The sequence below is a fragment of the Schistocerca gregaria genome, chromosome 4 (assembly GCF_023897955.1).
Source record: "Schistocerca gregaria isolate iqSchGreg1 chromosome 4, iqSchGreg1.2, whole genome shotgun sequence".
NCBI classification, from domain to species: Eukaryota; Metazoa; Arthropoda; class Insecta; order Orthoptera; family Acrididae; genus Schistocerca; species Schistocerca gregaria.
This window is the reverse complement of record NC_064923.1, coordinates 164,553,979-164,581,264: the sequence shown is the minus strand read 5'-3', so window position 1 is coordinate 164,581,264 and position 27,286 is coordinate 164,553,979.

Sequence of the window (27,286 nt, the reverse complement as noted above, 5' to 3'; positions counted from 1 at the left end):
GTTTTAGCCTATCGCAGAAATTGTTCAGTCTGTATATTGACCTAAAGAAAATTTACGAGTAGGAATTAAAACCCATGAAGAAGAAATAAGAACTTTGAGGTTCGGCAATGACATTGTAATTCTGCTAGAGACGGCAAAGGACCTAGAAGAGCAGCTAAACGGAATGGACAGTGTCTTGAAAGGCGGATATAAGATCAACATAAACAAAATCAAAACGAGGATAATGGAATGTAGTCGAATTAAATCGGGTGATGCTGAGGGAATTAGATTCCTTAATGAGACGCTTAAAGTAGTAAATGAGTTTAGCTATTTGGGGAGAAAAATAACTGACGAAGGTCGAAGTAGAGAAGATACAAAATTTAGACTGGCAATGGCAAGGAAAGCGTCTCTGAAGAAGAGAAATTTGTTAATATCGAGTATAGATTTAAGTGTCAGGAAGCTGTTTATGGAAGTATTTGGATGGAGTGTAGCCGTGTATGGAAGTGAAACTTGGACCGTAAATAGTTTAAACAAGATGAGAATAGAAGCTTTCGAAACGTGCTGCTACAGAAGGATGCTGGATAGAGTAGCATGGAGAACTGCATCAAACCAGTCTCTGGACTGAAGGCCATGACAACAACAACAACGGAGATCCATTCGACACTGTTATAAAAAAAAGATGGGATGGATCAAGGATTTATAGCTATGTCCAACCAGACAGGAGTTTCACGAAGAGGAGTGTGTTGTGGGCTTTGCATAGGAAGGTAAGGATATGGGGAGTCCAGGTGAGCTGAAGGTCAAGAGTGAGGTCAAGAACCTTCAAAGTGTGTTTACGGTGGATAGGACGATCATAGATGGTGACGTAGAAATAATGGATTTGAAAGGAGGGTGCAGTACATCCTATAATCATTGCTTTAGTTTCGGAAGGATTGATTTGAAGGAGCCATTAGTTGTACCAAGTGATAAACTGGATTAGGTGAGTTTGGAGGGAGCTCTGTAACCGTTGACGATAGGACAGAGGGCAAGGAAGGCGGTGTCACCAGCACAGTGAAGGAGGTGGATGGGTGAAAGTGGTTTGCTCATATCAACGGTGGACAGGACTTTTGTGGGAGGAGAAAGGTTGGATCCCTTGGGCACACCTGCAGATGGGTTCATGGTATGGGAATGAATGGTGACATAGGAAGGACATGAGGAGAGGAAGGAGGCAACGATCTGAATGAAATTGATCGGAAGGGCATAGATCATGAGCTAGAAAAGGAGCCCAGAATGCCATAATCGGTCATAGCATTCTGGAAGTCAAGGGGAACAAAAATAGAGTGACAAAAGTTAAATTGGAGGGAGAGGAGATGGGTAATACTAAAGAAAGCGGAAAAGCACAGGGTAAGAGGGAGAAGGTGGTGTTCAGTTAGGTTGCGAAGGATACAGTGGGAGAGGATGGACTCAAAGACCTTACTGAATACGAAGGTGAGGCAAATAGGGTAATTGGAGGAAGTGTCAGAAGGGCGTTGAGTTTAAGGAACAACAGGATGCAGGAGGTCTTTCACAGGTCGCAGAAAAAGCCTGGAGAGAGAATAGTGTTGCACAGAGTGGCAAGGGCAGTGAGGAAGAAGAGAGGGTGATGGTGGTGATGCAATCGTGACCATGGAGGATGTTGCGTTTGGAGTATGCATTTAATATCTTGTGCTGTGAAAGGAATGTTCAATTCTAAGTGTGGTACTCGTACAAGTTCTGAAAACTGGGAGCAAGCTTTGGAATAATTATATTGGTACAGGCAGGGACATGGGAAAGATGGAGTAATCAAGTGATGGTCATCACATTTGAAGAAGACTTCAGAGAGGTGGGAAGCAAAGCGGTTATCTTATATGAGATTGTCAGGAAAGAGGGCGTTGTCATGGAGGAGTGGGTAATACAGGGTGGGATGGCTTCCAGTAAGGCAGTGGAAATCAGAACAGTACGAGGTGCATTCAAGTTTGAAGGCCTTCGATTTTTTTTCTCCGGACTGGAAAGAGATGGATACATGCGCATTGTTTTAAAATGAGGCCGTGTTCATTGTCAATACATCCCAGAGATGGCAGCACCGTACGGTAGATGAAATTTTACCACCAGTGGCGAGAATGAGAACTGTTTTAAATACTTAAAATGGCGACGTTTTCCTTACTTGAACAGCGTGTAATCATTCGTCTTCTGAATTTGCGTGGTGTGAAACCAATTGAAATTCATCGACAGTTGAAAGAGACATGTGGTGATGGAGTTATGGATGTGTCGAAAGTGCGTTCGTGGGTGCGACAGTTTAATGAAGGCAGAACATCGTGTGACGACAAACCTAAACAACCTCGGGCTCTCACAAGCCGGTCTGACTACATGATCGAGAAAGTGCAGAGAACTGTTTTGGGGGATCGCCGAATGACTGTTGAACAGATCGCCTCCAGAGTTGGCATTTCTGTGGGTTCTGTGCACACAATCCTGCATGACGACCTGAAAATGCGAAAAATGTCATCCAAGTGGGTGCCACGAATGCTGACGGACGACCACATGGCTGCCCGTGTGGCATGTTGCCAAGCAATGTTGACGCGGAATGACAGCATGAATGGGACTTTCTTTTCGTCGGTTGTGACAATGGATGAGACGTGGATGCCATTCTTCAATCCAGAAACAAAGCCGCCAGTCAGCTCAATGGAAGCACACAGATTCACCGCCACCAAAAACATTTCGGGTGTGTCCATATTCTGGGACAGCGAGGGCGTACTACGGTAACAGGTGCATCCTACGAAAATGTTTTGAAGAACAAATTCCTTCCTGCACTGCAACAAAAACGTCCGGGAAGGGCTGTGCATGTGCTGTTTCACCAAGACAACGCACCCGCACATCGAGCTAACGTTATGCAAAGTTTCTTCGCGATAACCACTTTGAAGTGATTCCTCATGCTCCCTACCCACCTGACCTAGCTGCTAGTGACTTTTGGCTTTTTCCAATAATGAAAGACACTCTCCGTGGCCGCACATTCACCAGCCATGATGCTATTGCTTCAGCGATTTTCCAGTGATCAAAACAGACTCTTAATGAAGCCTTCGCGGCTGCCATGGAATCATGGCGTCAGCGTTGTGAAAAATGAGTACGTCTGCAGGGCGATTACGTCGAGAAGTAACGACAGTTTCATCGATTTCGGGTGAGTAGTTAATTACAAAAAAAAAAAAAAAATCGGAGGCCATAGAACTTGAATGCACCTCGTACTCAGAGAAGGGAACAGGGGGGATAGTGTTGAGTCATGTGCATGTATGGTGCCCATCCCAGCGTTCCTTTGCTCTCAGATGGTTTCGAATGTGTCCTCGTAATTGCCATTGGCAGGGAAATAAGGGAGGGCGCCTGGCAAAGGAGATGATGAAGACTGGCAGGTAGTGACTAGCAATGGGATCGAGGACTTCCATAGACCCTACACTCAGGGAGGTTAGGGGCAGTGTGGACGACATCAGGGAGTCATGTTTCTTTTAGGACAGGTATGCTGACGGAGCGGGACAAGATCGTCTTGGAGGGTGGAAAGGAACTGTTACCAATGCTGGAGGGTGGCAGGGTCATGGCTTTGGATGACAAGATCTGTGACAATCATGTAGGTTGAGAAGGTGTGGTCAGTGTGGGAGAGGGTCACAGGGAATAGAAACAGCTCTATGGACATACATGGTGGCAAAGGTGACCATGATGGTGGGGAAAAAGATGCTGAGGGTAAGGAAGGATCATTGAGCAGAGGCAGATATCCTTAATGTGGCTAGTAGTGACCCGAACACATGCTAAGGGCGGGTATTATTGCTACAGTGTCGGACATAGGGAGAGGTGAGTACAATGAGGTGAAGTTGGAGTAAGGTGCTGGTACAGGATATGCATGAGTAGGTGCTTGTTGGCAGGGAAGGAGTTGATGTTTTGATAAAGGTGGTGATACTGTCATAGCGCCAGAACGGAGAGAGGAAGAGGAAGGAGGAGGGCGAGAGAGACTTAGACAAGGGTGTCGAGGTGGGTAAAGACGAAGTGGGCTTGGTTGTGGGAGTAGTTTGCGTAAGTGTTGAGGTGGAAAACGGAACAGGTGGCGTTGGAGATGAGTGGGAGTGTGTGTGGGCGTAGGAAGGGGTGGATATTTTGAGGGACGATGGTGAGAAAACGGATGATGTCTTCGACTTTAGGGTGGGGGGGGGGGGGGCGGAAGCGCTGAGTAAATTGTTGGGGTGGACAGGGGTGATCATTGGGATTAATGAGGATGATGAGCTCTAGATTGGTGTCCTAATCGTTGCTCTGGTGGCCTTATATAGCCCAAAGACGTCTTCTGATTAATCGGTAGATACATCGTGCTGTAGCAGATGGGGTCAACGTCTGCGCTGGTGGCGCCCCAGTGCCGCCGAAGTGTAAACATACGACGAGAGCTCGCTTTCATGCACCGCTAAAATTATTTATGCCGTCACAGTAGAAGGTTTTCTCACACATTCTTATTTCGTCAGCCTCTTTAATTACAGAGTGCCAGAATGTGGGAGCCTGATTCATCAAACAGTATTCTTTGTGAAGCTGTTCTGAGCAACTGCGTATTTTCCAGCTCACGAATTTTAATATATCGATGTCCAACATAGCGGTCGGAAATCTTGTCGATTGACAGATATATGTAATTGCTTCTGCATTCACAAGGACTGTTGTAATTTTCAGGATTTCATGCGATATTTTGCAGGATCGTTCTCAGTAATCGACGGCCCCTGTACGCCAGTACATGAGGTCTGCCTAGTTTTGATTTGCTTGCCGTTTCCACATCAAATCACGACTCCAGCTTTCGACGTGGGGAGTTTTGTAACTGTTGAAATGTATCTGATGGTTTGTTACTGAGTTGACGTGTAATGACTAGTCCACGATCGATGTCACGAGCCATTCTGCTTCTCTAGTCACAAAACAATACTCTACACCATCCTTTGCACTGAAGGTTTGCCTCTCGTGAGTTATAGTAGTCAATTCTACATCAAATAGAGATGTTCAGGTACTTTTCATCAAATGGTGGAGGTTTGTTTGAAACGTACGCTAATGCTTTCTGAATATCCCACGAATACGGAAAATTCATACTCGCAGTTTCGCTTTAATATTCCAGGTTGAAATGGTCAGTTAAGCTACTCCTGTATCGGCTTCATTAAAATCTAGTGATTTCTATTTGCCCAAAGAAAATTTGTTGTGAATATTGTGTTCATTACTGAGAGGAGGAAAACCTGTCTAGTTTTCGCCTGGTATGTAACCTCTCTCATATAACAGAATAACAGTTCCTCATTTAGAGAACTTCAGACATTCCTTCTAGCCTGCTCATGGTGCCTACGTGTCGGTTCACGAAATTTGAGAAACAACCTTGACCTGAATCCACACTCTCTTTGGGCTGGGACGCTCGAGAGGCAAATTATATGACCTACCTCTTTGACGATTTGATCGCAAACATGTGTTACGGGAACCAAATTCTTTCTCTGTGCTGCTAAACGTCAAGCATCGCTGTGGTCCAGGAGAATTGTTAAAAGTTTTACTTCTCCTATGCAACTTATCAGTGCCCTCAAGCAATCCAGCTACTTTCAAAAGAACGTCAACTCTGGACATAATAGTGGAAAACGAACAAACATACACTGCACCAGCTGCAACGGGTTCCTGAATCTGCATTATTATCAATTCCTGGTCTCTAATGTAGAAATAAGAAAGAAAGAGATAGGAGGGTGGCAGGGGACAAACATATCCCACTTAAGGTTTCCACTAGAAGCAATGAAATTATTATCTTCTGTGTCCTATAAGATCCAATCAAGTTCGCTTCATTATCAAACACTACCTTTAGATAGCTGACGTTTCCACGTCAATCGAGCATATGCTCGCCACGTGCACTGGGCATAAGCTTGCTTACTAAAACACAGCCTCATTCAGTAAAACCGGAAACCACTTAGCCCTTTGCACCAATGCAGCGCAGATGTGCAGGCCATTGTTGTGTCTGTTGCCACGTTTCTTTACATCTTAACTGTCAGTAAGCTATGTTTGTCGAACCTTCATGCAGGTGTGAAGCTGTGATAAAACGAAGTTGTACTGTCAGTTCGTGTTGTTCTTACTAACATAACTAGTAATTACGGTAAAAAGTAGATAGCATTAATCGCTACAATACATATAAAAATATAGAAAATTACAAAATAAGAACTAAAAGACGACACAACACGAAGGAGTTTCCTGAATTTGACGGAAATCGGCAGATGTGATGTACGTGTGCAGACAAATAAACGATATCAATCTGAAAGAAATTGCATGATGTTTTATGAGCAAGTCAATAACACATGACTCCACCTCTGGCCATAAAGCAAGCAGTTATTCCACTTGGCATTACTTGATAAAGTTGTTAGATGTCCTCATGAGGCATATCGTGAAAAATTGCGTCCAGTTGATGTATTACATCGTCAAAATCCCGACATGGTTGTGCGGTGCATCCCATAATGCCCCAAACGTACTCATCTGGGAAGAAATCCAACTATCTTACTGGCCAGTGTATGGCTTGAAAACAAGACGCATAGTAGAAACTGTTGCCGTGTGTGGGAGGGTGTTATCCTGCAGTAAAGTAAGCTAAGGACGCATTCGCTGGTCAGTGGGGCATAGAATCTCATTGACTGGATTAGAAATGAATTCCGTGATGAGTCCTACTTGAGGTTTACCCCTACGACCTGTGAAGATTGTAAGGTGGCATGGTCTCCTGACCTTCATTTCTTACATATTCCGTCCTCACAATCGTATTCTGCTCATGAAGATGCTTCATTCCAAACCAAACTCGGTAATGTAGAGTCAATTTTTTATGAATTCATGTAAGCGATATGGAAATCTAATAAGTAAGTCACAAGTGCGCACCGAGGTTGAAACAGTCGAGGCTGGCGTACACAACATGAAGACCTCAGGAATTTTCGTTCTAGGGAGGCAACCGCTCCGCTGGTAGGCCCGTCCCTTCAGAGGGGTGGGTCGGCGCACACCTACTTTGGCCGAAGTGACCGCCTAGAGAGAGGATAGCTTTTGCCACAGCGAAGCGATAACGACCCCCCGTGTTTGACTTAAAAGCAAATTCCGCTACACTGTGTGGGAGCACCCAGAAGATGCATTTTTTGACGGACTGACTGTGTAGTTACGGAGTTTTCACAGGAGGACAGTATATGCGTAACCGAGATGCCACATATTTCCGCATTGGTCGCCTCAAACGAAACATCATTCTCCCACTTAAAAGAACAATGCTGATTGGCGGAATATTTATGACGCAAAGAGCCAGAGGGAAGACAGCGAATGATATATCCTGGCAACTGTTACAGAAAAAGGGGACGTTCCATTGTTCCTCTTCGAGCGAGAACACATGTACAGAAAGAGTGAGGAACAAAGTCTCTCCTCAGTACTTCACTGGGAGAGCACTCTGTCGTTAGCGACTCAGAGTGATACTCTATATTGAGTCGCTCGTGATTAAGTGTTGTTCACTGTGTTGGCCACTACACTTATTGTGCGGTGTGAACACGGACAGATTATTAGTTAAACGCCTGCAAGCGAATATTGAGTGGCATCCTGGTGGACTGGTTATCTAACGTGTGTACCACGCCAATAGTTAGACTAGGGGCAGATAGGAGTCCTACAAGGTGTAGGGAGAGTTTGATTGGCGAAGGTCAATCCAGATAGAAAGAGATAGTTGTGTTATTTGTCAGCAGCGAGCGATGCAGGCAGCAGTCGTCGCAGCTCACGGTATTGTGCACTACAGAGTATGTGAGCCCCATCAGTCCTCCATAACAGTACACTCCATTACATTTCTCACGTGACAGCCTTAACCATACCTAGAAAAGTTCTTCAAGTAGTGTAGGTGTGGTTCTCAGCCGTTCTGCTGAGTAAATAACATTCTTAAAGAAAAGGTAGAAAACAACCTTTCCATACTTTGTAAAATAATAGCATTCCTATCCATAAGAGGCTATCTAGTGTTCCGAAAAGAAACGAAATTTATTACATTTTTTATAAGAATAAGTTTCAATTGATTTCTCAGAACTTTTTGAAATAAATAATATTTTTCTTTAATTTAATGTTTTTCTTACCCTAACTAGCAATACTCCAGTACACAGGTATTCTACTAATTACGTGACAATGTAGTATATTTTTGTGTCTTTTACTTACAGCGGACGACTCCAGAAGATATTTGTTACCGAATGTTTTTCAAGCAGTTCTTGTTGGTACATTTGGAGCGTCTGGTGACTTCTGTGGTAGTGTGAGGTGGAAATTGTTTCATGCAGGAGCCAAAGGGTACTAGTTGGATCAATCCATTGTGCAACTCGAAAAAATAAAACCCACACACTCAAAATATGGCTTGGGGACACCCCAGAGAGCTGTGGGATACCAGCCTGCCTGTCGCCTGCCATACAGCCCGACATCCAGGAGTGATGGTCTGAGGATCCATTTAATTTCAAAGCAGGATCCCATTAGTTGTAATCTGGGGCATCCTTACAACACAGTGGTATGTCGACGAAATTCTACGCACCGTATCGTTCTCCTTCATGACAAGCCAAATGGTTCAAATGGCTCTGAGCACTATGGGACAACATCTGAGGTCATCAGTCTCCTAGACTTAGAACTACTTAAACGTAACTAACCTAAGGACAGCACCCACATCCATGCCCGAGGCAGGATTCGAACCTGCGACCGTAGCAGCAGCGCGGTTAAGGACTGAAGCGCCTAGAACCGCTCGGCCACAATGGCCGGCATGGCAAACCACTTACATTTCAGTAAGATAATGCCCGCACTAATACGGCGAATGTTAGTACTCCTTGTTTTCGTGCATGGTTAATCCTACCTTGCCCATCAAGATAGCCTGATTTCTCTCCAAATGATAACGTTGGGAGCATTACGAGCGGGGCCCTCCAACCAGCTCGGCATTCTGACGGTCTTACATGTCACTTGGACAAAATCGTGCATGATACCCTACAGGAGCACAGCCAACAACTGTGTCAGTCGATGCCAAGGCGAATAATTGCTTGCACAAGTGCCGGAGTTGAAGCAACGCATTTGCGACGATCGTTCCCTTTAATGAACCATCCATGTGTTCCTTCGTTGTGCGTTTTGCTGTTTCTTTACAGCGTATTTTTGGATTTAGTTTTTCTTTTCACTTTAATCAAGAACGTGTAGTTTATGCTAGTTTTTACTCAAGTACGTACCCACTAATGAAAGCACGACGCTAATGAGTCGTTTCTGACTGGGAAAAGTAACGGAAGAAGAATGTACGCTTTGCATAACCAGACGTACTTCAAATTTTCTTTAACATTTTTGGGAAACAGCGATATTGTACGCTATATAAAATCAGTGAGAAAACAGAGATGTCTATTTTAATAAAATGACCGTTACAGCAGTTTCAGTGACTGAGGCCTACTGAGTGTTGTAAACATCGTCTACTTTATCTGCTGGTGGTGTTCTGAAGATGGCCTAAGATTGGGCCGAAACTGGTCCTCTTAATAAAGTACCCATCGAGATCTGGTTTTTTCACTTATTTTAGACACACTTAAGGGGCTAGTAAATGTATCCTCCTGAAGAGCACATTAAACGAATAGAAACTGTATGAATTACTCTGAAGTAAACGGGTAGTATAATGGTGAAACAGTACGTTTATGATCTTAAACATTACCATTCACTACCAATGCGAGGTTATTTCCATCAATGTGATTTCTATGATCTTCTCCTCATTCAGTCTTTCCTGCAATATTTGTGGCGTCGCCTCATCAGGCGTTCCCTTGAAATTGTTCCTCGTGTATTCAGCTCAACCAGACCTACTCTTTTTCTTTATTTACCTGGCATTAGGTCTGCTACTGTAGTAGCATATGTCATGCGGCTACATTTCGTACTACTCCGCACGTGATACTGTCACCACTGTAAGTCGTAGTACGAGAAAGCGAAGGCGACAACCGTTTCATTACCACGACAGAGGCCGGAGCGCACGTATTGATATACCACACGGACGGTGTCGTGTTTCTTGGCGCAGGCGTGGTTGTTACGTCACCTCAGTTATGGAGGCAATTTGTCTGCTGCGCGCCTGAGCAGAAAACTGCTAAGCACTCTTTCGCAGCCCCAGGCGCTCCTGCGATCGACGCGATGCAAAGAAAATTGTGCGAGGAATGAGATTCAGGTGTGCCGTGGAGGTAAAACAAACAGTATTTTGCAAGAGCAAATAAGAGATCGGCATGGGAGAACGCTATTCATCATGTACACAGCGTCACTTTCTTCCTTCAGATCAGCGATAACGTTAGGCTGTGTGTATAGCAGCAGCTATTTTAAACTTCCTTTTGGATGAGATTGGCTTCAAATAAAAGGAAATGGAAGTCTCTTTCCTTGCGCTGGCTTTTACAGCAGCTAAGCATTTGTTCTAGGTCTAATGTTTGTGTAGGCAGCATCAGTTATTTGAGACTGTCGATCAGCGTTGAGCGAAAGATACGTCTTGCACAATACATTCCTTATCTTACAACGGTAATGATGGCAGCTGAAGAAATGAATTAAAAATTGTGGCACAGACGGAACTTGAACCCAAATCTCCGTGCTTACCCAGCAGGAGTGCTAACCATCACAGCACCGCAGCACTGTGACTAACACTGTTGCACAGACTGCTCAACTCCATTGCCCACCACAACACAAAGTTCAGTTCCTATCTTCATCTTTTTTTTACGCCTTGTTATATCGTCTCTTGTGCCGAGGCTCTCCGGCGTTGGAATAGCACCCCAGTGTTCGACGTAGTGGGGAAATTCTGTACAAATCATGTGTAAGTGGTCTACAGTTCCTTTAATTAAATTTCCTTCGAGACATTTGAGTCTTATCTTTATCTACGATAATTCATTACTTCAGCTGCCAATTGTTATTGTTAGAATTTCTTTCCAGCTTCGCCGGTTTCATAACCACTATGAGGACAGTTTTTGTTACTTCACGACTTCCCGCTCTTTCGTATTCTCGATTTCATCCATAGATTTTTTTTTAATTTTCGCCATCGTTCTCTAAACCCACATCTTTTACATCTCAGTCTTTTTCTCACATCGTCCACGTTTAGCTTTGACAGACGCAGAGAAAAACCTTTCACCCACGAATGATTTAAACAACCATTTCCAAAAACAAGTTAGTTTGTGTGGTCATCCTCCGCAGCAAGCATATAAATACTTGTTTTGCAAATCAAAGTGCCTTTTCATGTTGCTAGTTACTTTACTTTTCCCATACTCGTTTCGCCTTCTCTTGTTCTAAGGCATCACCAGTGGGACATATAACGATACAGTTTTGTTAGTTATAGATTATCAAACAGTTCACTTCACGATTTTTTGTTAAAAAAAGTACTTACGGTTTTCTTATCAGCGTTTCCTCACATCTGGTCCTGAGGTCGCACTACCACATTAATCACTGCCATATAATCACATCTTTGTGTTCAAGCCAACCACACACTGTTCATGTTTCTCACTCTTTTTTGTGTTGGACTATTGTTCCCTCGAAACAACTATTTCGTCGTACACTTCTTTTCACAGCGTAAATATTGCGACTCCATTACGTGTTTCATCTTCTTTTGTATGTTTACCTAATTGTTGCCAATTGGGAGGGGGGGGGGGGGTGTACTAGCTGTTAGTGAGTGGCTGAAAATAGCTCTAACCCAAATTTGCTGCACAATACACATTTCTTTTTCTGGAAACCTTGATAGTGAAACAGAGCAACCCTTTCCTACACCAGATATCAAACCAGACATTCATACCTCTACTTACCTTCGTGCTTGCTTTCAGTTTAGTGTGTAGCTTTTTGTCTCCTTATCCTTCCTCATCATTTGTAGTTTTAGCATTTCGTCATCTAGTCCCTTTAGAATAGGCCAAAGCCCTTTTCCAGATCTATGAATCACAAAGACACTCCTAGTCTTGTTTCTGTACTATCTTAACGAAAACTCCACTGACAAATATTTAGAGATGGTATGGTGATGATGATGACGATGATGGTGTTTGGATTGTGGGGCTCTTAACTGCGCGGTCATCAGCGCCTGTACAATGTCCAAACTTTTACCCAGTCCAATTTTGTCACGAATGACGATGATAGAATGATGAGGTCTACAAAAATACCCAGTCTCCTGGCAGAGAAAATCCCCAAACCGGCCGGTAATCGAACACGGGACCCCATGATCCAGAGACAGCAACGCTAGCCAGTACACCAAGAGCTGCGGAGATGATAGTATCTAAATTACACATCTTAGGAGTTAAGGGCACATGGTCATCTTCGCTAACGTGAAACACGTCATCTACAGAAAAATGTACGCATCGCTCTTAAGGTACGCGTTTTAGAATCTATTCTCTCGGGACGTTCATTCTTGCTTTCATCTATACTACCTCCTCCCAAATATGAGAAACAAGGAGCTTTCAGTGGAAGAGATGTTTGCCTCTGATAGCTGAGTGGTTAGCATGACAGAATGTTAATCCTAAGGACCCGGATTCGATTCCCGGGTGAATCGGAGATTTTTTACGCTCAGGTACTGGATGCTGTGTTGTCCTCATCATCATCAATTCATCCACACCGACGGCAAAGTCGCCAAAGTGGCGTCAAATCGAAAGACTTGCACCTGGCGAACGGTCTGCCCGACGGGAGGCCCTAATCACGACGTTTGCATTTTTAGTGGAAGAGATGCGTTTCACAATCTCCGAGACAAACATATGCTCACAGTTCATAAGATATGCATGTTAGAGCCCATTACTCGACACCTATTTTGTTTTGTCTTACTCCATTTGTACATACACCTGTTTACTCTGTATATATTACGGTAATCATTCCAATTAGTTCTCTTGGACACTCTCTTCAGTAGCATTCTTAAATACACTGTTTTACGTTGCCTATGTCGACTACGTAGACGAAAGAAATGTCCGAATGGGACGTAAATCGGTATGTGTGATGTACATGTACAGACAGACAAATGATTACAATTTCAGAAAAACTGGATGATGTATTCACGAGAAAGAGCTTCACGAATTGAGCCCTTCATTAACGCGTTGATCCGCCTCTGGCCTGTATGCAAACAGTAATCTGTCTTCGCGTAGACTAATAAGGTTGTTGCATGTTCTCCTGACAGATGTCGTGCCAAGTCTGTCCAATGAACATTTAAGGTTGTTAGGCTCCACAGATGACTGCAGGTCCCTAACCATAATGCGAACGCTCTCAGTTGGAGAGAAATCCGGCGACCTTTCTTGCCAAGAGAAGTTTCTGCAAGAGAAACAACAAGCACACGAAGCGGGAGGGATATTGTCATGCTGAAATGTAAACCCACGATGGCTTGCCATGGATGCCAACAAAGCGATTCGTAAAACATCTTCGACGTACCGCTGTACTGTCACAGTACTGAGGATGATAACCACTATGAAAAGAAATTGCATACCAGACCGTCACTCGCGACTTTCTCGGCACTGACAGGCGGCGGTGTGGTTGGTGTCGCAGCGCTGGTATCTGCAAACACGTCTTGGCCGGTCACTGGGACTCAATTCGAAGCGGAACAAATCACTGAACACAATTCTGCAGCAGTCAAGGAGATTACAGACAAATAACACCCTGGTCAGCGATGGGATGGCCTTTTACACACCTGGAGGGGAGCAAGTTACGTATTCAGCTCTCTCAGCGTTTCCTTACTAACATACTTTTTTGAATTGGAGGTCTTTTCCTATTTAACAAGTGTAATCTCGCGTTTTTTTTGTAAATGTAAAGTATAGTTAGGTAATCTGTAGCACAGCTCTCATTTTCCTGAAAAGCGAGCTACCTACTTAATTAAGTCATCAACATCCATTGGTAACGTGTCAGGAGGGTAACGAATTGCATAATTACGTATCATCTCTGTGTGATTTCATGTATATTTCTTAAAATAGTCGTGCTGGGATATGTGGGATGTGTGCATGCCATGTGCGGATGCAGGAGGAACTGGCGGTAGTTCGAGAACAGCTGAAGCCGCTTTTATCTATGGACAGCGTCTTCATGCACCTGCCAGGTGGAGTATGAGACATCTCGGGTGTCACTTGCTAGGCAGCACCACCTGACTCCATTTGAGTGCATTTCATTATCCACGTTTTCCTTTTGTTCATGTTCATCTTACGTTTATCCTCCTCTCAAGACACTGTCCATTCCGTTCAACTGCTGTTCCAGGTCCTTTGCTGTATCTGACCGAATTGCATTGTCGCCGACCAACCCCAAAGTTTTTATTTCTTCTCCATGGGTTTTAATTCCTACTCCAAAATTTTCTTTCGTTTCCTTTACTGCTTGCTCTTTATATAGATTGAATACCGTCGGGGATAGGCTACAACCGTGTCTCACTGTCTTCCTAAATACTCTTCAATATTTTGCAACTGATTTTCATCTGTTGACGTTTCAAGCCAGTAAAATGTATTAAACTTCTAAAGTAAGATTATACCTTCCATAAGTCGGTTATGACAGCATGCTATATTTTTAAAATCGGTCAGTAATTGTGTCAAGAACTGAAAATACTATTTTTGGTACCCCATAAATTCGCTAGATCATCCTATATTAGGTGATCGTTTTACCTGTTCAGGAATATTAATTTCAAGCAACGTTTTCAGGTTTTAGGTCAAGACAAAATGAATAAGACTGTTCAGTACTGTAGACATATTTTGTTTATTAATAGTGGTGCAGTCCCCCCATTTTCACACTATTAAATAAAAAAATAAAAAGTAACACTTCGATAAAATTTGTCGTGCTGTGGGGCACAGTTATGATGTAATGTATCCACAGAAATTTAGGCTACTGCAGACACATTTCACCAAGTTAAAAGATCCTCTTTTACATTTACTGAAATGTGCTGCGACGACGAAAGCCTACACTCTTAAAAGAAATCAAAATAATATGTCATGTTAAAAATGATAGATAGGTTCAATACGCAAGTACTGTTTTCTATTCCATATCACGTGTTATGAGCGTGTGTTTAAATGTTCATACATGAAACAAAAAGAGGAGTCTAGAACAAATTATTTCAGATGAGATTTAATAGCTGTCATGTTGTCAGGAATTTCTGTTTATTGGACAGGTAAAACATTTAATAGATTTGTACCAAGGTATTCATATACTTTTATCAGTGACTGAGAGCTCTGATAATGAGTAACAATGGTTAAATCTTCTTCTCGTGTTGTAGCTGTAAGGGACGCTATTCATCTGAATGAAGTTTCTGTGATGTACTTCTTTGGTGTATATTCGTCGTTTGTGAAGGTGGAGATACAAGGTCTAAGTCAATGGAGTGGCACGTATAAGAAGACCGTGAGAAAAAAAAAAAAAAAAAAAAAAAAAAAAAAAAAAAAAAAAAAAAAAAAAAAAGGTTCGCACTGTTAGAGCATGCTTACTGTCCCTTTTCACGTCTGTGGAGAGGGAAGCCTTAATTCGCATTGTCCTGTCTGTCAGCATGCTAGATACAGAAGACGGCAGACGGAGTAAACGAACCGGCAACTCGCAGGACATATTGGTTCTCTATTGTCTCCTTATCTCTGGCCAGAGACGGAACGGGGAACATCTGGCTTTGTGCCAGCAAGATGGCCGACTGCCTGTGATTCGGGCAGGAAGGGAGATGCAGTAGAATAACCATCGCCGGCCGCCCCCAACCCCATCAAAACGGCTCCGCTTATCACACTTCGCACATAAATTACAGCCTCGGCCATCAGGCTGCTCTGAGAGATGAATTTTATTTCCGTCTTTCCTGGCGTGGAGAAAAAATAAAAAAAAGATACGGAATATTCCGCTTGTTGGAGTGGTATAAAGCTGAGGAATTACACAAACACGTTTCCAGAATAAGCAGTTTTCGCTTCATACTTTTTAGAATGACCTTGGAGCCTATTTCCCTCTCTCAAGTCTGTTGCATGGGGAGAGCTGAATTTTACAGAAGGTTGCAGAGAACGCACAAATCTTTCCAGTGATAAAAGCACAAAAAGTGGAGCCAAAATTGTGCCTTTGAGTGCAGTATCTATTAGAGATCCAATTTAGGATGCTGTATAGTTTTAGCTCCCAGTGGAAATCATGTGAATAACAGCTCATGACGCGATTCACCTACTGGTAAATGAAATTGGAGAAGCTATCAGCGTGACTCAGACTGAGTGGAGAGATGAGTTACTGTTAGTGAATGAACCCCTCACCCGTGATTAGTTAAAGAATCAATGTCTTGTGTGTAGAACGTTTCAAACAGCTTCGACCGTCTGATTACTTTACAAATGAGTCAATGTGTTAAGTGCTTAATTTTAAGCATGTAAGAGAAAGAAAGTTTAGAAAACGCTTCAAACTGTGTTTACAGTGCGACACAGGATGAATAAAGTCCGCATAATTAGCGCTGTGTTTCAACCATAGCTGATTTTTTACGCATCTCTGTGTCTATGACATCATGAATTCTGAATTATGTGTCATACAATGATGCAATTTTTTTTTTCAATTCCATTCAGTGGTAGGTAAGGATACTACCTGAAAAATGTGTTACGAATAGAGCGTGTAGCAAAGAAGTAATGAATTAAAGTGTCTTGCCTAATGTTGACGTTTTACAGCGAGAATAGAGAAAAGGTAGTATTTGATAAACTTTTTTCTTGCACGATTTTGTGGGGCAGTCAGGTTCAAAATGGGTCAAATGGCACTGAGCTCTATGGGAATTAACTTATAAGGTCATCAGTCCCCTAGAACATAGAACTACTTAAACCTAACTAACCTAAGGACATCACACACATCCATTCCCGCGGCAGAGTTCGAACCTGCGACTGTAGCGGTCGCGTGGTTCCAGACTGTAGCGCCTAGAAACGCTCGGCCACCCCAGCCGGCTGGGGCAGTAAGTGAAACAATGTTTCGTCAAGATTTGAAATTATGAGTAAAATGGGTTCCAAGTCGATAAGAGCACCCACTCTCAAATACTTCACGTGTGGTATATCGGTAATTTACGCGGCACGTGCTACACTGTCTCACGATACAAACACATTTTCCGAGTGTAATTCTTGACATATTATCTCAAACGTTTAACAAAAGATTAGACTAATACTTCACAATCAGAACACATTATGACAGTATTTTAAATTTTTATCAAAACTGGTTCATTAGACTGTTAGACTCATCTCAACACGTAAATTTTTTCAGCAGGAACGCATAAATTGTCCCATTCCTACGTAAAGATTACGCAACGCATCAGGAATAAATGCAATAATCGCCGCCACTGAACTTTATAAAGATCTATTACTAACTTCAGATGATATTTTGCTTCCCCGGTTTCCAGTTTCAAACGAGATCCTGTCTTTTTTGCCAGTAATTCTGTCTATAGTACTAAGAGCATGGAATCCAGAGGTGACGCTTTTAAATGTTAACATAAGAGCCCTTGGTACGCTGTACAAATTATTCTCAAGTACTTAAAAGTTAAAAAAAAACACACACATTACAATTGTTTATGGGCTTGCAGTAAAACAGAATTCCCACAGTATCAACAACTGCGGCAGCATATGGCAGCCTCACGTAGACTCTTAGATGAACGCGTTCTCGTTACGGTAACTTTGTTCCTAGCACTAAAACATTAATGGAAATATATTGTATCACATTAGCGCTCAGTGGACTCAAATTGTAAGCGGTTAACACGGTACTAACTTTCACATATGATACATCAGTATGATCCCATACACTGCTTGAATAGCAATCTACTAGAGGAGTCGCCCTGAGAGGGCTATGCCAGAGGCGTTCAATGAATTCGAAAGTAAAGTTCTATGTACTGACTTGGCAGAAAATCGTAAGAAATTTTGGTGCTATGTCAAAGCGGTAGGTGGATCAAAACAAAATGCCCAGACACTCTTTGACCAAAATGGTACTGAAACAGAGGATGATAGACTAAAGGCCGAAATACTAAATGTCTTCTTCCAAAGCTGTTTCACATAGGAAGACTGCACTGTAGTTCTTTCTCTAGATTGTCGCACAGATGACAAAATGGTAGATATCGAAATAGACGACAGGGGGATAGAGAAACAATTAAAATCGCTCAAAAGAGGAAAGGCCGCTGGACCTGATGGGATACCAGTTCGATTTTACACAGAGTACGCGAAGGAACTTGCCCCCCTTCTTGCAGCAGTGTACCGTAGGTCTCTAGAAGAGCGAAGCGTTCCAAAGGATTGGAAAAGGGCACATGTCATCCCCGTTTTCAAGAAGGGACGTCGAACAGATGTGCAGAACTATAGATCTCTATCTATAACGTCGATCAGTTGTAGAATTTTGGAACACGTATTATGTTCGAGTATAATGACTTATCTGGAGACAAGAAATCTACTCTGTAAGGATCAACATGGGTTTCGAAAAAGACGCTCGTGTGAAACACAGCTCGCGCTATTCGTCCACGAGACTCAGAGGGCCATAGACACGGGTTCACAGGTAGATACCGTGTTTCTGGATTTCCGCAAGGCGTTTGACACAGTTCCCCACAATCGTTTAATGAACAAAGTAAGAGCATACGGACTATCAGACCAATTGTGTGATTGGATTGAGGAGTTCCTAGATAAAAGAACGCAGCATGTCATTCTCAATGGAGAGAAGTCTTCCGAAGTAAGAGTGATTTCAGGTGTGCCGCAGGGGAGTGTCATAGGACCGTTGCTATTCACAATATACATAAATGACCTGGTGGATGACATCGGAAGTTCACTGAGGCTTTTTGCAGATGATGCTGTGGTGTATCGAGAGGTTGCAACAATGAAAAATTGTACTGAAATGCAGGAGGATCTGCAGCGAATTGACACATGGTGGAGGGAATGGCAATTGAATCTCAATGTAGACAAGTGTAATGTGCTGCGAATACATAGAAAAAGAGATCCTTTATTATTTATCTATAATATAGCAGGTCAGCAACTGGAAGCGATAATTTCCATAAATTATCAGGGAATAGTGGTTAGGAGTGATCTAAAATGGAATGACCACATAAAATTAATAGTCCATAAACCAAATGTCAGACTGAGATTCATTGGAAGAATCCTAAGGAAATGCAATCCGACAACAAAGGAAGTAGGTTGCAGTACTCTTGTTCGCCCACTGCTTGAATACTGCTCAACAGCGGGGATCCGTACCAGATAGCGTTGATAGAAGAGATAGAGAAGATCCAACGGAGAGCAGCGCGCTTCGTTGCAGGATCATTTAGTAATCGCGAAAGCGTTACGGAGATGATAGATAAACTCCAGTGGAAGACTCTGCAGGAGAGACGCTCAGTAGCTCGGTACGGGCTTTTTTTAAAGATTCGTGAACATACCTTCACCGAAGAGTCCTACGTATATCTCACGAAGAGCCCACACAGAAGCATACCAACAATCCTTCTTTCCACGAACAATACGAGACTGGAATAGAAGGGAGAACCGATAGAGGTAGTCAGGGTACCCTCCGCCACACACCGTCAGGTGGCTTGCGAAATATGGATGTAGATGTAGAGTGAGATTGTTAAGATACGGAGTCGAACTCCACTTATAATAATAGATATGCAACTTCAAAACCCATGGTCTGGGGTCGCTGTCCGCCTTCGTCGGCAGACTGATGTTTACGCCCTCGCCGCCGCGTGCGTTCGTGGTGTTTACGTGTTACAATGGCTTTCGCGCGAATGCGTGTCTTTCGAAGCAGATGGTCAATTGATGTCGGAAATAGACGCTGAAATTCAATTTCTGGAATGCATATGCACGTCGAAAAGCACTTGAACGATTTTTTCGAGACGATGTGAAGATCCATAGTACCGATCTTAATGGAATCCATCTCTTAATTCTGAGAAACACAGCTTACGTTAAATTAGTAACTGATTCTGCATGCGACACGATTTTAGAGAAAAAGAAAGACGAGATCAAGTTTCAACATATGGACAGCAACATTGGTCCACTGATTATGGATCAAGTGGGTCTCAGACTCAGGACGATCCACATGTTTGAATTCCTATCAGAAGTGCCAGCGGATGATGTGGTGACTGCCCTCAGGCCCTGCGACATGGGGAAGTGCGTGCGAGTTACCACCTGCCATGTATGGAATAGACTGTCACTGGTACGCATTAAACTCTACATTGGGGGATGCAGAGTGATTATCATATGTGACAGCCGGTCAAAGACCTGCTCGAGTTGCGGAAAAGAGGATCGCTTTCGCTCCGAGAGTCTCCAATGGACTTCTCATCTCCGACGAACGGATCTAATGTCTTCCACCACCATGACATCTTTACCTCTCACGTACCTGCCACTGTTGTGCCTGGACGTCGTGCCTCAGTCTCATCATCTGACACTGAGGCGAGTCTCGGAAACAGCAGTCCTCAAAGAAGCGTAAGAAGCGAAAGATGACCTCATACATTGTGCTGGCGATATAGTCGCGAGCCGATGCGATCTCTCAGCACCGCGATGAACGTCCAATGGACACCTCCCTTCCGGATTGCGACGCGTGTCCTTCTGCTGGATTGGGCACCAATTCGAAGCCGTTGGTTGCCGACCAACGTGATGAAAGACGCATTGTCACATTTGAGGTATCCTGGCAGCCATTACGTCCAATTTAGGAGGCCTCTGACGAGCTTGCAACTCACATGATGGCGTGGACGGTTGATATCAGCCCTGAATCTTCATCTGAGGATACGCAGGCGACTGTTGCTTCGGCGGTATGGGAACGATGGAGTGTGTTGTCCAGAGAAGCGGCGACTCGGCATATTTGATCTGCTGCTGCTGTTACACTTCCTCCCCATTTGTTATGAATGCCTCACTGCCTGCACACCCGCTGCAAACTTAGCTTTCCTGCACCAATTTCAATATGATCAGTACACATATCAAACTTTAAATGCTGCGTGATATGCTCAGAGCAAGAGTCGTAAATTTTTCTCTGCTGCAGGAAGTTCGACTGCAGACCTTCCCAGACTTCTACAGGGTTACTGCATACATCACTCCCCCTGCTATGGGAGGCAGTGGAACAGCTGCCCTTGTGCGAGATTGAATGGAATTATCCAATGTGATATACTGACCATCAGCATGGAGACTGGCGTTCGACATGCAAGGAACTCGAGTTCTTAATATCTATGTACCTTCTCGGGCAGATGAAAGGTGAGACGGTTTATGTTACACCTTCCTTTTCAGACTGCTCTAACAACAACATTGCTCGAGGAGATTTAAATAGAATATTGTCTCAAAAAGACACAGCTGAACTGCACTCCATTCTCCGAACTGTGTCCCGCGCTACAGTATCTGCGCCTTGCTAATAACTGTGGCGCATTACACGGTGAGTGCTCTGGCCTTACTTACGGAACCAATCACTCCACCAGCACACTCAGTCCCATCTATGCTTCCGCTGATGCGTGTACGTGGACCTCAAGTTAATGGAGATTGCTGCGGTATCCATTACAGCATCAGTGGTGGCTCAAATGTGTCAAACTGGCTTTACAACGTGCGCCGGTTGGTTACAGCGGAGAAAGATCTCTCTGGCACCGACAAACGACGGACTCCGTATCCCTGAGAACTTAGGGCGCTCCCACCGCCCACCAATTGCCAGATGGAGATCGCTCGCTCCAAAGCGAAGGTTCTTGCTCTTACCTGCCACAGGTTTGAAGCTGTTGTAGTGAGAACGACATGCCACGGCAAGACTGGCGAAGAACCTCCATCCACACACCACATTTTCTCCGAATTATGATAAAGACGACGAAAATTAGTACAGGGTGATAACCCATGTATCACCTGTGCGTTCATCTATTGACCACACCAACTATATGTGGAGTTCCACCACCATGACGCAGTTTTGGCAGCAGTCCCCCAGAGCCTCACTGGTACGCTTCGTAATATGGCATTGGCATCCGTTTTGTAGGAGATCTCCGAGCAGTGATGTAGACGCCCTTGCCGAGATGGCAGTTAATAAATCACCAGGACCACACCCTTTTCCACTGAACTTCTATCATTTAGTACCTTATGGTACCACAGTAGAAGGATTACTTCCATTAGTGGTCTCTGAGCCGTGCACGGCTTGAGATTATCCCATTTATTGCTTGTCATCTTCTATTACGGTACTGCCGCCTCGTTTTCTTATTCCATATACTGCCGTCACTAGCTTCCTGCCTTACTTGCCTGTGAGCAGCAGCAGCAGTGTGTATCGATAAGTGCACTGCCGTTCCATCTCTGGAGCGACCGATAGTATTTCCGAGTTGTCGTGTGTCTGGTGGTCAGTTGTAGATGGACCAGCAGTGCAGTCACGATGCTGCAGCAGTGAAGTTGGGGACAGAGCACTGGTGAAGGGCCGACAAACAGTGCTCCCCGACCGCTGGAGACCCACATGAACTGTCCAATGGAGGGAGATTGGAGAGGGACGACCATTGGTTGCCCGTTTCGTTGGTCGTCTCATCGATCGGCGTATATTTCGCCCTTTCACCTTTTCCAGTCCTGGGCAGTTGGTCGGTTGGTGTGGAGCAGCAAGGAAATCTCCCCTGATCGTGACTTGACTGGGCCCGCTGGCGGCCTCTATGCGGTGTCAGAGAGTGTGGAGCTGTTCCCAAAGCTACGAGGTTCGTGGCTCACCTATTCTGGACATGAAAGTTGAGTTTTGACTTAATCTACCAGCAAGACATGACTGTTCACAATGTGTCGTTATTGGCTGTTGGGATATTCCTGTGTGCAACAACGTGTGTTTTGAAGTTGGCAAATTTTAGGCGTCCTCCGGTGGATTTTCACTGTAGCTGGTTATTGGAATTGAACTGCACCAGAGGAATCGTCTGCCTTGTGGCCGTTAATGTTCCGGTTACCTGCCCTGGCCATTGATGTAAATTCAGGCAGTGTAGTTTCCTCATCATGTCGCTGTCCAGCATGGTGTGTAGTTTGACAGCTCAATGTATAAATGGTTTTGGGCGCCAATACCTTTTACGTTGTTCCATTGAACTCCCTGTTTAGTGCTGGTCAGGTGAAGTGGAGGTTATCTTGTTGGTGGCTCCGTTGACTTCAAAACGGTTCAAATTACTCTGAGCACTATGGGACGTAACTTCTGAGGTCATCAGAGTCCTAGAACGTAGAACTACTTAAACCTAACTAACCTAAGGACATCACACACATCCATGCCCGAGGCAGGATTCGAACCTGCGACCGTAGCTGTGGCGCGGTTCCAGACTGTAGCGCCTAAAACCACTCGGCCACCCCGGCCGGCGCTCCGTTGACTGTCTGTCGGTTGGGTTGACGTCAGACCGACAATGGCTGGGCCGACTTCCTGTCTCACCTAAGCTAGCATTAGTGTTTGAATTCCAGGCCGACCCTCGGAACTTCGGTGTACTGCCTTTCCTTGTTTGTTCTTGCTGTTTGTACTTGTATGGTTTCTAGCTGATTGTTAGATTAGGTTGTTTTGCCCTTTAGAAGGCAGATGGTTTGGGCCTTCAGCTTAATTTAAGGACTGTTTTATGTAAAGCCTTTGGCATTTTTAAAATTAATGTTATTGAGCCTTAAGTGCTGGGCCTTCAGCCGATTTTGAATTTAAGTAGTTTGCTCTTAAAGTGTCAGATTCTTTAGGCCTTCAGCCTAATTAAGGAACTGTTCTAAGATAAGCCCTTGCCTTTTAGACCTCTCATTTTGGTTGAGCTTTAAGTTATTTGCTTTAGGCCGTTTTTAAATTAATGAGGTGTTGTCCGTAAGGTATGAGATTGTGAGACGCATTCAGCCGCTGATTGAGGTCCAAAACTAAAGTTGTGCGTGTTTTTTAATTTGTTTGGCTCTTGTAATGTTAGATCAAATAAAAGGTTGTATGATCGAGTGTAACGGACAGCTGCTTATTTTGGCCCCTTTCCACAACTTAAACTACCTGTCTTGTCCTGCGGGTTTAGCAGGGCGTTTCAGTCTCCATTCTGCTGGCTTTCATGGAGGGTATCGTTATTCTGGTGCCCAAACCAGCTGGAGGCACACGGATTGAACATTACTGCTCGATCACCATCAAAAGTGATTTCAAGACCTTCACCAGAATTTGGGGTGTGTACTAAGCAAGTACTACACCCAGTTATTTCATATGACTGGGAGGGAGGAGGAGACAGTAATAGGCAGGCAGCCCTTAGCGACTATCGAGATGTGATCGGCCTTGCATCGTCCTGTAGGTTGTATGATACCGTGGTCTCTATGGACTTTTATCACAGATTTGATAAAGAGAGCCATTCATTAATGGCTGCTGTGATGGATCAGATGGCTTTCCCAGCTGCGTTTTTCCACATGACTACGTGCCTTCTGGATGGTGCCTCATGGAGGGCTTTGGTTTGTGGTAGGGAGGAAGGACACATCCGCACATTATATTTGGTTCGATATGGCTTTCTTTTTTCAGTGATCTTCTACCTAACAATGACAGAACTGCTTTTATGCGGGCTGAAAGAACAGAATTTGGGGATCACGCTGAGAGGACACACATTCCAATGCTGTGCTTATGTAGATGATCTAACATTTTCCACCCAGTCGAGGAAGTTATACATGTTGTGCTAGGATGGATCGAGCGGTATGGGAATGCGACAGGCAGCAGCATGAACGTGGAGAGTGGCCCCACTGTGGACTATGGAGGCACTTTGTTGTCTCTAGATAATATCTACGAAAGATGTCCGCCATACGACGGAAATTAACTACAAACGCCTTTTACAAGCTCTCTGCACAGGCATCCCAGGCCTTAGATATAGTATGTAGGGTTTGCTTCATTAACACCTCAGTTGCCTAGATCTTATCGCTGATTGCAGTGATGGCACAGTGGATCCAGGTGGCCTTTGGCTACTTTGTTAGTAATGGACTTCTCTTCAAGATACGATACGACGCACTCACCCTATCGCCTTGCAACGGGGGAATTGGACTTACAACGATCGAGCAAGTGCAACGGCCATTTACATCAACACCATCATCAACATGCGGACCCATCCTCGACACAGGTTCACGAGTCTCCTCATTGACGAAATGTTCCCTCCATCTTGCGTGTTCCTATTGCAGTCACACACATCGCGCCTGCACTCTTGCACATGAAAACGTTCTTCCTCCAATATGACTATGTGTAAGCGAATCGTCGATGTACCAAGGCTCCTTGTCGGTGGGCGATGTGTATTGCCATCTCATGACTGATCGTACCCACAATATGGTTGAACGATGCCACATACGAGTGTCGTGGCCTGACATAGATAGTTTCCGGCGACGATCCAAGCCATCTGCCAGCCTTCCGTCAGCGAAAAGTTTTCGACAAGACGAAGACTACACAATAATGCTCTAGCTGACTTCCCAATGTGCACGCGGTGCTGTGAGATAGGCAGACATGAACATTACCTGGAATGTGAAACTTATGCGGATGTGTGGCTTTTAATTGAGACGATGCTTGCCTTCTATTTCCGAGTGCCGCCCCACTCGATCGAGCCCAGAGTGCTCCTTCGCTTGTTTAAGACCTACTTTCCCCAACCAATGACCCATGCGATTATCTGGATCAAAGTTTCTGTGTGTTACCATTTTCAGGATACTCTCAAAAACTAGCTTCGCTTTCGGATTTTCCTACAGGAACGACTCCATCAAGTCAAATACACTTACAGATACCATCAGATATTAGCAAATTATTTAAGAAGTATGAGAAGTTGATTCTGAAAGTCATTGATCTGACTCCCGAAATGGACACCTGGAAAAGCCTGTATTCCAAGAAGTCATACCCGCATTCCCACTGTGGGGAATTTGGGGCCAGACAGCGTTCATTTTCTGATGTTCTCGAGTGGTTATCATTCTTCTATCGTACTACTGGAAGGGTAGCACGGCTGACTGTACTGTGCTGACCAAAAAGATGCGTAACACCATAGTTCGGTAACAGAAGAGTTTCTGGCTCAAATCTTCTTAACATACAATTTTTCCTTGTTTTAGTTTCATTTAATTTGTGTATTTTTGTCAAAGGAAATTATACCAAACAAATATTGAATTACTATTTTCCAATCATAAAAAATGGTTAGCACTTTGGACTTATAATCCATCGATCTGAGTTGAATCTTGGTGAAACCTTCGGATGTTATTATAAAAATAGAGGTAGCGTCTTTTATTAGTAATCAAAATGTCCTTTGATCCCCCGACAACACTTATCAGCAAAACCAGCCGAAGACATGCGCTGAGGATGCAGAAGGCACTATATTTGAGACACATGATATGTATCCAAAAGACGTGCGGCCTGTAATTTGAAAAACTGTCATAATGATCTCTCCACTGGCTAAAGATTGCGGGCGAGCCTCCCCCCCCCCCCCCCCCTCCCATTCACACGTCCGGAAGGGGAATGCCAAGGGGGAGATGACGATGAGAAAATGTTTGAAAAACCAAGAAAGGGAAAATGTTCTACGAGTAGGGGCGTGGAATGTGAGAAGCTTGAACGAGGTAGGGAAGCTACAAAATAGGAAAAGAAAAATGCAGAACGTCACTCAGTAAGCCGATCAGAAATGGACTTTAGTAGGGAAACACAGACGTTGGAAAGAAAAACAATGGTGCAAAGATCGTAACTGCGAAGAAATCATGGGTAACTGAGGGTGTCTTTTAGTTGACCGACAAAAGAAGGAAGTGCAATGTTCAGAGAAATAAACATGAAGTGCCGACATGCTGAGGCGAAATGAATGCAGCAAAATGTAAAAAATCGGAAAAGAATTGTTTGTTGTCAGGTCTGGTTCGGTATACAGAAAAGTCTAAACAGCCTTTGGTGAAATTAAAAAGCAAGAGTGTTAACATTAAGAGTTCAACAGGAATTCCAGTCTGAAATGCTCAAGAGAGAGGGGATAGGTGCAATGTGAAGATAGATAATTCCATCAAGATTTCTAAAATCATTGGGCGGATTGGCAACACAATAACTATTCATGTGTTTGTGTAGAATGTAGGAGTCCGGCAATATACCATCTGAGATTCGGAAAACCATCACTGACGCAATTTTTAAGACTCAGACGAGGGGGAATTATGGCATAATCAGCTTAACAGCTCATGCATCCAAGTTGCTGACAAGAATAATATACAGAAGAATGGGAAAGAAAATTGAGGATATGTCAGATGACGATATGTTTGGAATTAGGAAGGATAAAGCCATCTGCGAGGCAATTATGACTTTTCAGTTAATAATGGGAAAAATACAGAAGAAAATTCAAGATACGTGCATGCGATTTGTCTACCTGGAAAAAAGCATTCGACAATGTAAAATGGAAAAAGATGTGCGAAATTCTGAGAAAATTTTTGTAGGGAATGACGGGAAATACGCAATACGTACAAGAAACAAGAGGGATCAGTAAGAGTGGAAATCTAAGAATGAAGTGCTCGGATTACTGGTCCATGTGCACAAGCAATTACGGGAACAAAAGAACTGTTCAAGA